Genomic DNA, 13,612 nt, shown 5'->3' with positions numbered 1-13,612 from the left:
AACTCACTTCCAGGTCACACCAGAGTAATCAAATCTTTCGAAGAAAGCAAATTATTATTAATTTCAAAGCATTTTTATTGTCCAAAATATAATTCTATTTACATAATACTGTTGTTGATCTGCTATAAATTTTCTTTGCCTGTTTTAATTTTTTATCCTTGGTCTAGAGAGTCAGTTAGATCTGTAGACAAAGAACAATGCAGAGGCTCAGGAGTCCCGCCTAAGCCTTTCCCATGTAAAAGAGCTTTGTTGGTCATCTCATCTGTCATCCCTCCAGTGGGGCAAGAATAATCCCCGAGGTCATTGTCAGTACCTTACACGATGTGGAGTTTATAAATGTTATCTTTTGGATTACAAAGCTGTTCACTGACACACAGGTATGTGAAATGATCTGTTTTATCTATTCAACACATACAAGATTATTATCTTGGTCACAGTAATCTTAGAAAGTAGAATGAAATTTGTGTTTTTTTAATTTGAGACACTGAGATGCTACTATCTTCATGGTTCTCTGACATATTCATTTAAAGAACCAAGTCTGCCCTGCTGTCTTATTTTGATGGTTTAGGATAGATGGAATTGTAATTGTATAGGTAAATCAGATACTCTGGAAGGAAACCAGATCTATTCCCATTAGAGTTTTGTAGAAGTTTCAAGTGACAGGGATGAATGTGAATCAATGAGCACATATTTCATCATGGCTGGAGAAAACAAACAGTGTCAATATTTGTTTGGTTCAGGAGCTTTTCAGTTTTAGAAGAGCACTTGCAGGGCCATGTAAGGCAAAATAAAACCCCACAGAGAGCATTTTGAGGGTCAGTAGAGATCATAAAATATTCTAGCAGAGAAGTCACAAGGCCATTGAAATCTTAAGTACTCCGCGATGTGAAAAATGTCCCAATGAGGCTTCCCACACTAAGCAAGGTCATCACGGAAGGCACATTTGAGTCTGTTTATCTCCAGTTGGAATGACACATGACTACAGTCACATTTAGTCTCATTACTGTTGAAGTGTGAAGTGTCTGCTTGCAAAGAATGTAGGCTTCCACACATAGGGTCGCTGCATTCTGATCTGTGGGGTCAGCAATGTGGTTGGATGCTTAGGAGATTAACATCAAACACATTTTCTACAAAGCCTGCTTAACACACCAAGTTAACCACTTGGTGGCAGCCCCTCAAGAGGCCCAGAGAATAGGAGGCAAGTGCTGCTCTCTGGATTGATTTTCAGCACCCCGAGGACTGTCCCCTCTCCCCTTCACATGGGGAGAAAGATCTTCAAACAAGAGAACAAATACGTTGTTATCTCCCCAGTTTGATGAAATTAATTTCTAGTCCTTAGCATGGATGGGCAACCTATAAATTACCTTCCCTGTGTCCCATTTCTAGAATTGCTAACCAGATGATTTCCCTGTGTGCAAACATCTTTATAATCCTTTACATTCTCATTCTGAAAATTTATGTAGCTTTTCTCATGTGTAAATTGTAACTTCTTTCCTTCTTCTACCCAGATTTTTGACTTGTAGATGTATAGCATTTGTGGTTGTACGCATGCATTCCACTGGCTGTTGATATTTTTCTCTGATTCTAAGGAACACACATTTCTACTGGTCTTGACAGGTAAAAGAGCAAGTCATTTAAATAAATGGAGTCTATCAAAGTAGTCTACAGAGAACTTTTGGTATGGCCTTGCCTTAGTTATCTTTTTCTTTGGATTGGACAACTCTTAATATTTTACATCCTAATGAAATTAATATTTTCCACATAATAGTCCATCTTATTAAACTGATTGGATCACTCAATAATTTTAATAAGAAAATTGTAGCTTAGAATTAAAGCGTCATGATTTATCAAGAGGCTGATCAATTTAGTGTGCTTAGGCAGGTAGGAAAGGAAAAACTTCACCTATCATAGGATGGGAGTGGATTGGTTAACATTCCGCCTCTCCAATTTAAATCATACCATTGAATTAAAAGTTGCTCCTAGTCTTAACTTCTTGACAAGAGGATTTCACTGTCTTTCTGCCATCCCATTTCAATATTTAACAACTGTCTAAGCATCTGATCTCAACATCTCTTGCTTCAGTTTGTTAATTCTCCGTTTACTCTTACAAAGAGAAAACAGCAGCCATCCCCTTACGTACCTTATGTAATGCTCTCTTTATGATTCTAGTTGAGGGAGAGAATAATGTCCCACAGGAAACCTTATTATCTCCTGTTCCATCTTCACCCTTTTGATATACATATAGCAGCGGTTCTCAATGTGTGTTCCCCAAATCAGAAGATCAGCATCTCCCGGGAATATGTTAGACATATTCATTTTGGACCCTAGAGAATAAATCAGAAACTCTAGGGGTGGGGCCCAGCAATTTGTGTTTTAAATGATCCTCCAGATGATTCTGATGCATGCTAAGATTGAGAACCCTTGCTACGTAGGAAGTTGGGGAGAGGCAATCACAAAAGGGAGAGGACCACTCAAACCACCCTAAAAGCTGACCGCTTTCTTCATCACACTTCAAGTATATCTTGAAGACAACCATGGAATGCAGCCTTGCTATGTTCGCATGCCAGTGAATGATCCTAGTTCTTTTTTGTTACTGATCTAAAGTCTTTCAGTGTTAAAATAGAAGAAAATAAGTGTGCATATAAAGGAATGATTGCACTTATAATCAAGTCAGCTTGTGCTTTTGGTTGGTGGAAGACAAACTTTTGTAAAATCTGAACATTTACTGAAAGATGGATAGAGAGGCATTTCTGAAACAGACCTATTAACCATGCACATTTCAGTGACCAGAAACTGTTCAGTGCCTCTGGGGAGCAGGGAAACATTGCAAACTTATTAAGACCAATTGCCTGGTCTTTCTGTGTTGCAGTTAACTTCTCAAGGCTGCAAGTTCTGAATTGTCCATTTTAAACATTGCATTTATTCTTGGGATGTGGGAGGTCTAAGGAAGATTTGGATGGTCTCTGAAAACCCTTCCCTTTTACTTTCTAACAGGTGCCAAACTTGTCAGATTTTATTTACCTTGAAAGAGCAAGCAGGAAAATGTGATTAGAAGCGTCCACTTCCCGCTAGCACTTCTGAGCCTTGAGACTCCTGAGCACTTGTGATCATAAGGGAAATTTAGAGCTAACTATTTCCAATACAGGGCTTTGGCAAGAGCCCTGCTTCTTCTAATGGGCGTATAGAACATAAATATATCCTTTTTAATGTCTACGTTGATGAAGATTTAAAAGTGATGAATTAAACATCTTTTAAAAACTATTGGCTTAAGTATATTTAAGTGGAACTCTGATAGTTTTTTGCAACCTGTAATAAACTCGGAATGAGTGGGAAATAGATATCATATGTTTCCGGAAACTTCCTTTGGCCGATGGCCAGAAAAGAGCTGTTGTTTAAGGGGCTAATAGTGTCCAAACCTTATTTATGTTTGTGTAATTAGGGATGTGCAAGATGTGCCTCTTGCACTCAATCTAGTTTTGTGAAAGATTAGCTGTTCTAAACAGAAATGGAAGAACAGCCCAGAAGAATTGGAAAAAGAATGCGTAGCATGAGCAACAGGATTTTTTTTCCCTGTGTGTGGCTATGTAGAGGCGGAAAGGGATGAAAAGCGGTTTAAAAATTAAATGCAGACTAACTGCTTTCCTCCTCTGAGAAATGCCAGAAAACATTTAATCCAGGAGATACTCCCAACCATTAACCACATTCCACCCACCACCATTCATTGGAAATCTTCAGACTCTGTAAAATAGACTGACACGGTTATTACTGCAGATGCTATTTGTTGTTTTTCAGGGTTTACAGCCCAGTGATTAAACAGTGTGCAATTGTGTTCGAATTTATACTATACTCAGTAAGTCTTCCAGGGAATAAAACATTATCAAAGGTAGGAAAACTGAATCTGATCGTGAAAAATCTATCGTGTTACTTCTCCAAAATCTCTTACACTGTGAGATCACTTATTTATGTATTTGTTCATTGAGCAAATATGTGTCGACTACTTACTATATGCAAAACTGGAAAGTTTAACCCAAAGTTTTAATGTCATTTATACACACACACACACACACACATACACACACACACACACACACATACACACATACACACATATACATACATACATACATACATGCATACATATACACACATTTACATATCCATCTACAAATTCTCAAAATTTGATCTAACTTCCTTGGCTAATTGTGCGTATTGATAGAAAAATATATACATTTATTTGGCTCACCAAAGAATAAGAATTAAACATTTTCTCCACGCCAGGTAATTCATTTTATACATAAATAGCAAAATAGTGCTACGCAAGTTGTGTTATCCTCCACGTTTGAAAAAAACAGCTACATAGCATCATGGAATTCTTAAAGCTGCAAGGAGGATTTGAGAAAATCCAGTTCAATATCCTAAATTTGGACGTGGTTCCATAGTGTAGCGGTTAGCACAGCTGCTTTACATGCAGAAGGTCCTGGGTTCATGCCCCAGTGGAGCCATGGGCCATGGTCTATGGCCATGCCACCCTGAACAAGCCCGATGTCTGATCTCGGAAGCTAAGCAGGGTCGGGCCTGATTAGTACTTGGATGGGAGACCACCTAGGAAGACCAGGTGCTGTAGGCATTAAAAAAAAAAAATTCTAAATTTGCAGACGAGCACACTGAGGCCTGGTAAGCTGGGCTCAAGTGGCTGTGCCAAGGCTGCAGAGGCAGCTGGTGGAAGAGCCGAGCCCAGGGGCCATGTTGCTTCCCTCAGGGTGAATGCTCTGCATGCACCAAACTCTCCTTGAGGCACTGACTTGGTTCCAGCCGCTGGAACTAGATTCAGTGGCTAAAACAAGAAGAAAAAGAAATCGAAAGTCCCTGTCCTTGAGTAGCTCATAGTATTTATACTCATCTTAGAGCTTTCTTCCTTGAATGCTACAAACTAGAAGCTTATTAAGTGTGAAAATTAACCAGAGGATTTGTTAGAAAGATTATTTTCTGAAGGATTCAAACTTAATAGTTGCACTCATATTTTCGAGTTGCACTCATATTTTAGTAAAAGTATTTATAAAATGTTAAAATACATTTGTTCTTGAGAGAAGGGAAATCTCAAAGTATATGAGAGATGCACTTCTCACCTTGCCTCCCTGCTACCTAGGCCAACACTGATTCTTGGGGATAGGGGCTTTGAGATGAAATGTCTTTTCAGTGTGTTCCCGTGGGGACAGCAATGTATGGAGTCTGCTTGGACTGGAATTCCAAACCAGCCACAGTTGTACTTAGAAACTCTGGGTCTGAAATGTAGCTCCCCGCTGTCATATATCTCTTTTCGTGATTGGAAAATGCCATGTCAAGAGCCTCAAAAGTGCACTGTTACTTCAGGGCAGCTCACAGTTGGGGACTAAAGAGTCACATTTAGAAACTTATGAGATTCATGCTAAATAGGGTCAAAGGTCAGTATGTAAACATACTATCTCCTTGAGAAGGCACCTACCTGTCATCATATCGCAGGCTCTTGACACCTTGCCAGGCCACCATCCTCAGTTATTGTAGCAATGATTCCTGAGTGAACAGATCTAACCCCATTCCCACCTGACTTGTGCCTGTCCCTAGAAATTCAGGACATTCCCTCCTAAGTGCTCAGGATTCCCAGCTCCTCTAGGGACATGAACTGGGGGTCCTGAGGGTTGAGTTCCAGGAGCAAGAGTCAGTGGGGTATGGAGACCTACAGGGGCCAAGATTTAGGCTATCTGGCTGGTCATGGAGTGGGAAACACTTGCTGGATGGATACAATGACAGGAGGAAGAAATCAATGGTGGAAGAGGAAGTGAGAAAGAATATTTGGAAGGAAGGTCTGATTTGTAGGGATAACTGTTGGCCTGGTAACTAGTTGTCATGGGGATGGGCCCCCTGTTAGGGCAAATGTACATCCCCTAGGGAGAAGCTTTTTCAGCTGGCAGTTTCTGACCCACTCTCTAAATGAAACAACTTGATTAAGGAGACTTTGTTTATAAAGCACTATGTATTCTGAAATAGGGTCTAAGTTCAGTGTAGTATATTCTTTTCTGCTATTGCATTGGACTGTAACAGGAGTTCTGCACATGTAACACAGGGTATAATTTGATCTAATTGATTCCAGGCCTCCTCATTGTCTCTCTAACATCTTTACCCCCTTTATTAAATTCACATGCGTTCTCATCCCTTGGTTAAACTTTTCCAGTTAAACTCTCACAGAGGTGAGAACTCTTTTACAGATAACTTCTGTAATGGAAGCACCTAATTTTCTCTTTGGGCAGTAAAAGTCTTTGGCGATGAAAATATTTACATTTTTGTTTTTAAACTAGCATTCTTAACTAAGTGAGAAATGTGTATATGAAAATTACTGCTCTGCAAATGGTTATAAGAGAACAGGGTAGTGCCTCTGCTGAGCTTTGTGTCAACATAGGCAGGTGTTCAAATGGAGAAAAGAGGGTGGGGGTAGCCAACCAAGTCCTGCAATTCCAAATTCAACATTGATTTTGTCGTTCCAGGGTAGGATTGAGTTAGATCAAGCCTTGGTAGATTTTATATACTTTGATAGAGCTGTGTTATAATTGGATTGAGAAAATGGAAGGACTTTAGGGAAAGGAAATAAGTGAATCTGTTTGCTTGTTCTCAGGACTGATAGTGAATTCATTCCAGATAATAGGTATCCATTTTAAACTTTCAATCTTAGAAAAAGTTTCCTTGTATTTGCTTAAAGAACACTATCCATTCCAATTCCTATGAACCTCAAATGCATTTTAAAATTCAGTAGTGTTTAGGCACCATTACAAACTGTAGGAAAATAAAGGTGATTATTTAACTGGTCTCTAGATAGATAAATACATTCTAGCTATAAAGTAATAGGAGATTTTATGGCACATGTGTACATATTAGATATATACATTCCTCACACATATATATAAAGAAATATATACCTGTATATTAGACATAAAAATTTTAAGCTCACTTATGTCAAAATATAAACACAAATTAAGTAAAATTGAAACAAAAGTGAAACGAAAAGTAAATACATTCATGATATTAACCTTGTGGTATAATTGTTGCAAATATGATAGACAATATGACAAAAAGCTATTCTTATTGTATAACAAACCCATACACATCATGAAGAAAAATACTAAAATCGAATTAAAAATATGCAAAAGAAAGAACAAAAGGTAAAAAAAATACAAAAGACAGAAAAACATTGATAAACAAATATAAGTGCAATGTATTTTCAACTCCCCTTTCACAATATGACATGGTGTCCATTTTGTGAGGACTTGCATGAGAATTCTCTGCTAGGTCTAGGCTTTTTCTGAGCAACTTTTCTCTGTGAATGGAGTAACTGGCCCTGTATTCTTATTTTCTTGACGTCTGGAAAGGTCAAAAGTCATCCTCAGCATAGCTGAAAGATGCCACAGTTTGTATATCCCCGGTTCATTTTCTTTTGTCTAACCCAGTTCTCTCACTTATTTTTATCTTGCCGTCTGATTATATTTTGTAAACTACCTTCAATACATTTGAAATGACATGGATTTGAAGTCAATCATTACATAAAACAGTTTTAAATGCCTACAGATATTCTATAGTGTCCCTCCATGATTTATCTTCGGAATGCCCTTGATTCTGAACACCTGTGTTGTAAACAGTGGCATATCTAAATAGCCATCTAGACGATGACTCTTCGCTTCTTTTGCCCCTCTGCTGTTTCCTTTTCTTTACTCCAGCCAGGGATTCAAAATGAAAACCCAGCTGTTTTTGTTTGGTGGCACCACCTGGTGGCCAGTTGGGGAGAATCCAGCTATTCTGAGTCTTCCCTAGAAGTAACAGGTAGCTTCTTGGTGCCAGGACCAGCATAACTAATTCAGTCCTCCCATTGACTTTCTGGGCCGTGAGTTATTATCTCTGTTTACAGATGGGGAAACAAAAAACTAAGAAACACCCAAGATCACAAATCGATGGCAGGACAGAGCTAAGATTTGAATCCAGGTCCCTCGGTGTATGAATTTTTTATTGCTACATGCCAAATTATCACAAACTTAAGGGCTTAAAACAACATTCATTTGTTCATTCAGAAGTGTGGGGGGCTTGGCCGGGTGGTCTGCTAAGGGTCTTACAAGGCCGAAATCAAGATTTTGGCCAAACTGCCCTCTTATCTGAAAGCTCTTGAGAAGAATCTACCTTGAAGCGTATTCAGGTTTTTGTAAGAGTTCAGTTCCTTGTTTTTGTAGGACTGAGGTTCTCATTTTCAGCCAGGTTTACCCTCAATTCTAGAAGCCATCTACATTCCTCAACAGGTGATCTCCTCCATCTTCAGAGCCAGCAATAGTACATGATGCCTGGAAACTCTTTGATGTCCTTTTCTGCCACTAGCCAGAGAAAAGTTTACTTTTAAAGGGCTCCTGCGATTTGATTAGGCCCACATGGATAATCGCCCCTTGATTAACTGTAAGTCAACTGATTAGTAACCTTAATTACGTCCACAGAATTCCCTTTACCATGTAATATAACATAATCATGGCATTTTTTCTCATCCTATTGACAGTCCTAGGTATTAGGACAAGAAGTCTTAGGGATCATTTTAGGAATTTGCCTACCACAGCCAAACATCAAAAACTCTTAACTTTTCTTCATTCTTAAGGTGGTATTTATTGTATTCCTCGTTTTTGTCTTTCTGTTGTTCACTAGCTTCTGCTATTCTTTAGTTTTATTTCAGGATTTTTTATTCTTTCACACAAGGCACACATATCCTCTTAACCTTATACTTATCACTATCTCTAAATTCTTTACCTTTCTCTTCCTCTCTCTATATCTCACCCTTTCTTCCATCCAGGTACTAACCAGGCCCGACCCTGCTTAGCTTCTGAGATCAGACGAGATTGGGTGTGTTCAGGGTGGTATGGCCATAGACTCACTCTTTCTTCAGGTCTTTGGAGAACTATTGTGATCTGAGGGTCAAGAGGCCTAGTCTGTCCCTAAAGCAAGGATGTGCTTGATCTCTTTAAGCTTTGGTTTCCTCAGCTGGCAATAACTAATAAGTGTCTGTTGACCTGATTGGGGTATATAATAAGCCTATCTAAATGTTCTAAAAATATTCAAATTATGTGATGCCAAGCCTCTAAGTCACCTGTTGCAAGATTGTTCTTCCCTTTCTGGGGTCTTCTCAGGATAAGCCCAAGAACTCCCAGGATTTAATCAAGGTGTCAGCCTTGGTTTCTCTTGCCAAGCAATGTATTCAAATGCTTCCAGGAAGCTGTGGACTCCAGACCTCCACCAAGTGCTATGGCACTGAAACTCTGATGAGCTGATGAATTTAGAGATATTTTTGGATGTGTGGTAGCTACCTGTATACATGCAGAATAGCAGAGTGGTTAAGAGCATGTACTTTGCAATAAAAATATCTGGTCTGGAATCTTAGCTCTGACATTGATAAGCTTTAGGAATTAAGACAAGTTTCTTATCAGTAAATTTGGATAATATTGAAAGTTACAAAAAAATGAATTAGTTGTTTATGGAGAGCCCGTCATTGCTTGGCACACAATAAGTGTTCAATAAGTAGTAGCTATTATTACTTTTGCTGCCAAAAATTAATGGTGGCAATAGCAAAGCCATAATCTTGGTTAAAAATATATTGTAATGAAAACACTTTAGAGGTTAAAGTGATTATAGAAGGATCACATAGTTGAATCATAAATTAATTTAAAATTTTTTAAAATAGAGATTATACACTATATAAGGTCTTTAAAAATGGAGGAAATGGCTTACTTCATCTCTATTATAATTAACAACGAGCATTTAACAGCAAAGATGTGCTTAGTATTAACAGTTTCCTTTGTCTCCAGTTGCTAGACTTCGTAATACAACCAATTTATTCAAAAATAGAATGAGAGGAAATAGAACATAGTAGCGTAGAATTAGTAGTTCTGGCCGGAAACCGAGTACTTGGCGAGGGGCATTTTACTAATCGTTTGTGTATTGATATGGCTTAAGCTATGCTTGCTGGCAAATGGTTACAGTCTGACTTTGTGGCACTTCAGAATGGGATTGTGCTTTTATGTTAGAATGTCTCCTACAGTGAGGATCTAAGGATGTCCTGCCCTCTAGGTTGAAAACCATTAGTTAGTGGGATGGAAAATTGCTGGAGAAGTTTGTGTGTGTGTTTTCCTGACAAAGATATTGAGAAAGGAAGTAGAAAGAGTGGGAAAAGAGAAAGAAGTAGAAGAGGTGGGGGAAGAGAATGACATTTACATTGGTATAATGCCTGTGCCCTTTTACCTTTAATTCTCTTAATAATCCACAGAATAGATGTTCTCCCCATTTTAAAGATAAGTAAGCAACTCAAAAGTCAAATAGTTCTAAAAGGCCATGCTAACTGGTATGATTTACAATTCTGGCCCAAAGTAAAATTCACAATTAGGAAAGTGTTAATACATTCAGCCATGGTAACACTGAAGAGGGAGATGATGTTAAAGCTAAATTTGAGAGAATCCCTCCCAGTGGAACGTCTTTCAGTTAAAGTCTCATCCATGATTATATTTTCTGTTCATGCTGACTTTCATTTTAAACTAAACCCTGAGGACTAGTTCAACTTGATTAAAGTATACTAGTGCATCAGAGTATAGTTCATTTGTTTGGATGGTGGTTGTTTTTGGTTTTGCTTTTTTCTGTTAGTGTCAAGTTTACCTACAGGAGTTATATTTTGTTATTTTAGGTTAAAAAAAGAAAATCCCCTATGATGGTAAGGGAAAATATTATATGAATGCTATATAAACAAAAAATTATTGCTCTACTACATCTAATATCGCTTATTAGCTGATTGGCCTTTTTATTATGGTAATACTTCAATTATTAAGATCGGATCCTTCAGTTAACCAGGGTTGGTTGTATTATTCTGAACTGTGCTTAGAGAACAAAGAGACAAATAAACTGGAAAATAATGGGGAGTCAAGATTTAGGCCCCCACATTCCCATCACCATTTTCATTCTGGAGAAACCAACTTTTCACTCTGGAGTAAATAACTTTTAGGTAGGTCTTTGGCCAATCAGAGATTTCCTCTAATTTGAAAATAATGCTTGCCTTTGAACTTTAAAATTTGCAGTGTTTTTATATGTGTTAATGAGCTCATTTGAGTGTGTGTGTGTGCGCGCGCGCGCGCGAGTGTGAGCATATGCTGTGATCCTCAGGTTTTCCTCAGGTTTTCTGGTTTTCAAAGCTCTTTCAACTAGAAGACACCATTTCCTTCTCACTTCTTTTCTCAGTGGACGTTAATGCTGATCTTCTGCAGGAAACTCAGTCATTAAGGAATGATGTGTTTATATGTTTATTAAGGCAGAAAACTGCCTAAAGTTTTAAAGCTGAATTAAAAGTGTTTTTAAAAATTTAATTGAACTTTCAGCTGACTAGAATATTAGATTATCCCAAACACCTCCTGTAATGATAGAAATGTAGTGTTGGAATGAATGGGCTTTGGAATCATCTTGTACAGCCACCTCACGTCGCAAAGTGAGGAAATGGAGGTCCCAAATGTCAGGCTGTTTGCCTAGTGTTACTCTGCCAGGCAGTCTCCACCTGTTGTGGATCTAACAGGTGAATACATTTAGATCGTGTCTCCTTGCCCACCCATTGCTTTTTTTAAAAGGACATTTATAATTGGAGTATTTTCTTGAAAAAACATTTTAAAAGGCATAAAATAGACCAAATCCATGGCTTAGACTGTTTTTGTTCTGCTGATTTTTCTCAGAATTTCCAAAATACAAAGAATTGCAGTAAGTCAAAAATAAAAAATACATATACAGTAGAGCCAGGGAAGCTTTTCACATTTCCTAATCTCACTGTGAAAAAGCATTCTGAAACATTTCTTTTGCATGTAAGACCAGAGTGGCAACATTGTGTTCGCTTTGTAGTTTTGAGACATTTTACATTTGGCTGGAGGGACTTTGGGGGAAAAAAAAAAAGAAAAGATTTTAGAACCTTTAATATTCCTTGTGGAATCATATTATTTAACTCACTACCACCACTTGTGGAATATTTCGGCACTTCTAATTGTGATTTGGGGAGTTTTTCCCCTCCAATTTGCTAGCAGCTGTAGGCAGTAACTGACATCTTTATGAACGTTGCACATAGTCAATATACACAACTGAAGCAAGTACTTTATTGTGGCCTGGTGCTTTAAGAGGTTTCCTTTCATGTAGACAAACACTGTCTACGATTAAACACTAATCACAGCCAGCCCCCATAGGCAAGTGCTTATAGCGGGCTCGGTTACAGTCACACAGAGCCAGAGGACTGACTCTCTCTTCACATGAGAATGCCTCAACCAGGGTCTGGGGTCCTGGGAGCCCTGCTCCATATTCCGTTTTCAAGTGAACAGGGAAGCAGCTGCTCATGATTTTCAGGACCACACTACATACAACTCTCAGGGTCCGCCTGGGTCAGAGGTTGTTTGTAGATATGTTCATTATATTGGAAAAAAAAAAGAAAAGGCCATCATGATCTGGGGAAAGGAAATCCTTTTAATGAGCTAGTGATTATATTTTATAAAAACATGAAATTGACAAGATGTTCTCAGATTGCAGAGAGGGATATCCTATGTCCAACCAGGTGAAAGATGTGAGAACATGAGTAATTAGGGGGAGAAACATCATCCAGAATGACAAGGTGAATTGTGAGAATTGGCTAGAGAAGAAAATGAGGGAAAGAAAGGAACCAGCTGTGACCAGGCACATATGTAAGCATGTTTGCGTGATTCTCTGTGTGTGTATGTGTGTGTGAGTACCTACCTAGTGACTGTCACTTGAGTGTGTGAGTGCACGTGTGTGTGCATGTACTTGTGTACATGTGTGATCTCTAATCTGGGCATCTTCCAGAGTCTGAGGTTTTATTAAAGTTAGATATCCTATGGCAATAGGGTGACCAACTCATCCTAGTTTGCCTGGGACTATCCAATTTTAGCACTAAAAAGCCTGTGTCCTGGGAAATCCCTCAGTCTTGTGCAAACCAGCATGGATGGTCACTGTACATCTTATTTAAAGATTTATCTTTAAGATCTAGCGGGAGAAAACGATCCAGATGAAATTCAGACCTGGTATAATTGCATACCTATTTCATTGTCCACGTCATTGATCAGTTAGATGGCTGGAGTTCATTGAGGTCGATTTATGTGCTATTTTTATGTGCTATTTATGTTTTAGGGATTGCATGCCTAACAACACTATTTTTAACATCAGATCTAGAGATCTAGTAGTTCTTTAACTTGAATTTGGCAAACTTAATAGGCAGAGAGAAAAGCGAAAAAGGGAAAGAAAGTAGGAGAGAGAAAGGTAGAAAGAGAAGGACTGGGGAAGGGGCTGGGGTGTTGACCCCTCGGCCCCGCTGAGAAGGTCTCCGCAATGTTACCAGACCAAAATGAGCCCAACCACGGGGCCAATCCAAGAATCTGTTCTGGAAATCCTTTTTAGTTGTATTTCATTTTTTTCCAGCTACAATATTCATCCAAAACTTAGCAGGTAAATAAAGATGGTCTTTCAATCCTCAATGTTCTTTTTCCATCTTCCAGCTGGAGTTGAGGTAATACCATGATTTTCAACCAACAACAGA

At 38.5% G+C, this 13,612-nt stretch overlaps 1 protein-coding gene and 1 pseudogene across 1 annotated transcript in view; both read left to right on the top strand.

The window, feature by feature from the left end:
• The window catches only part of BMP6 (bone morphogenetic protein 6), a gene marked incomplete at its 5' end in the record, with an annotated part of 137,500 nt that overhangs the window by 75,078 nt on the left and 48,810 nt on the right, over positions 1-13,612 (top strand). The gene's annotated exons all lie outside the window — the stretch shown is intronic.
• Positions 4,512-4,627, top strand: LOC112477754 (annotated as a pseudogene).

Source organism: Pteropus alecto, unplaced genomic scaffold, assembly GCF_000325575.1.
Source record: "Pteropus alecto unplaced genomic scaffold, ASM32557v1 scaffold121, whole genome shotgun sequence".
NCBI lineage: Eukaryota > Metazoa > Chordata > Mammalia > Chiroptera > Pteropodidae > Pteropus > Pteropus alecto.
This window is presented reverse-complemented; position numbering and strand designations above follow the sequence as displayed.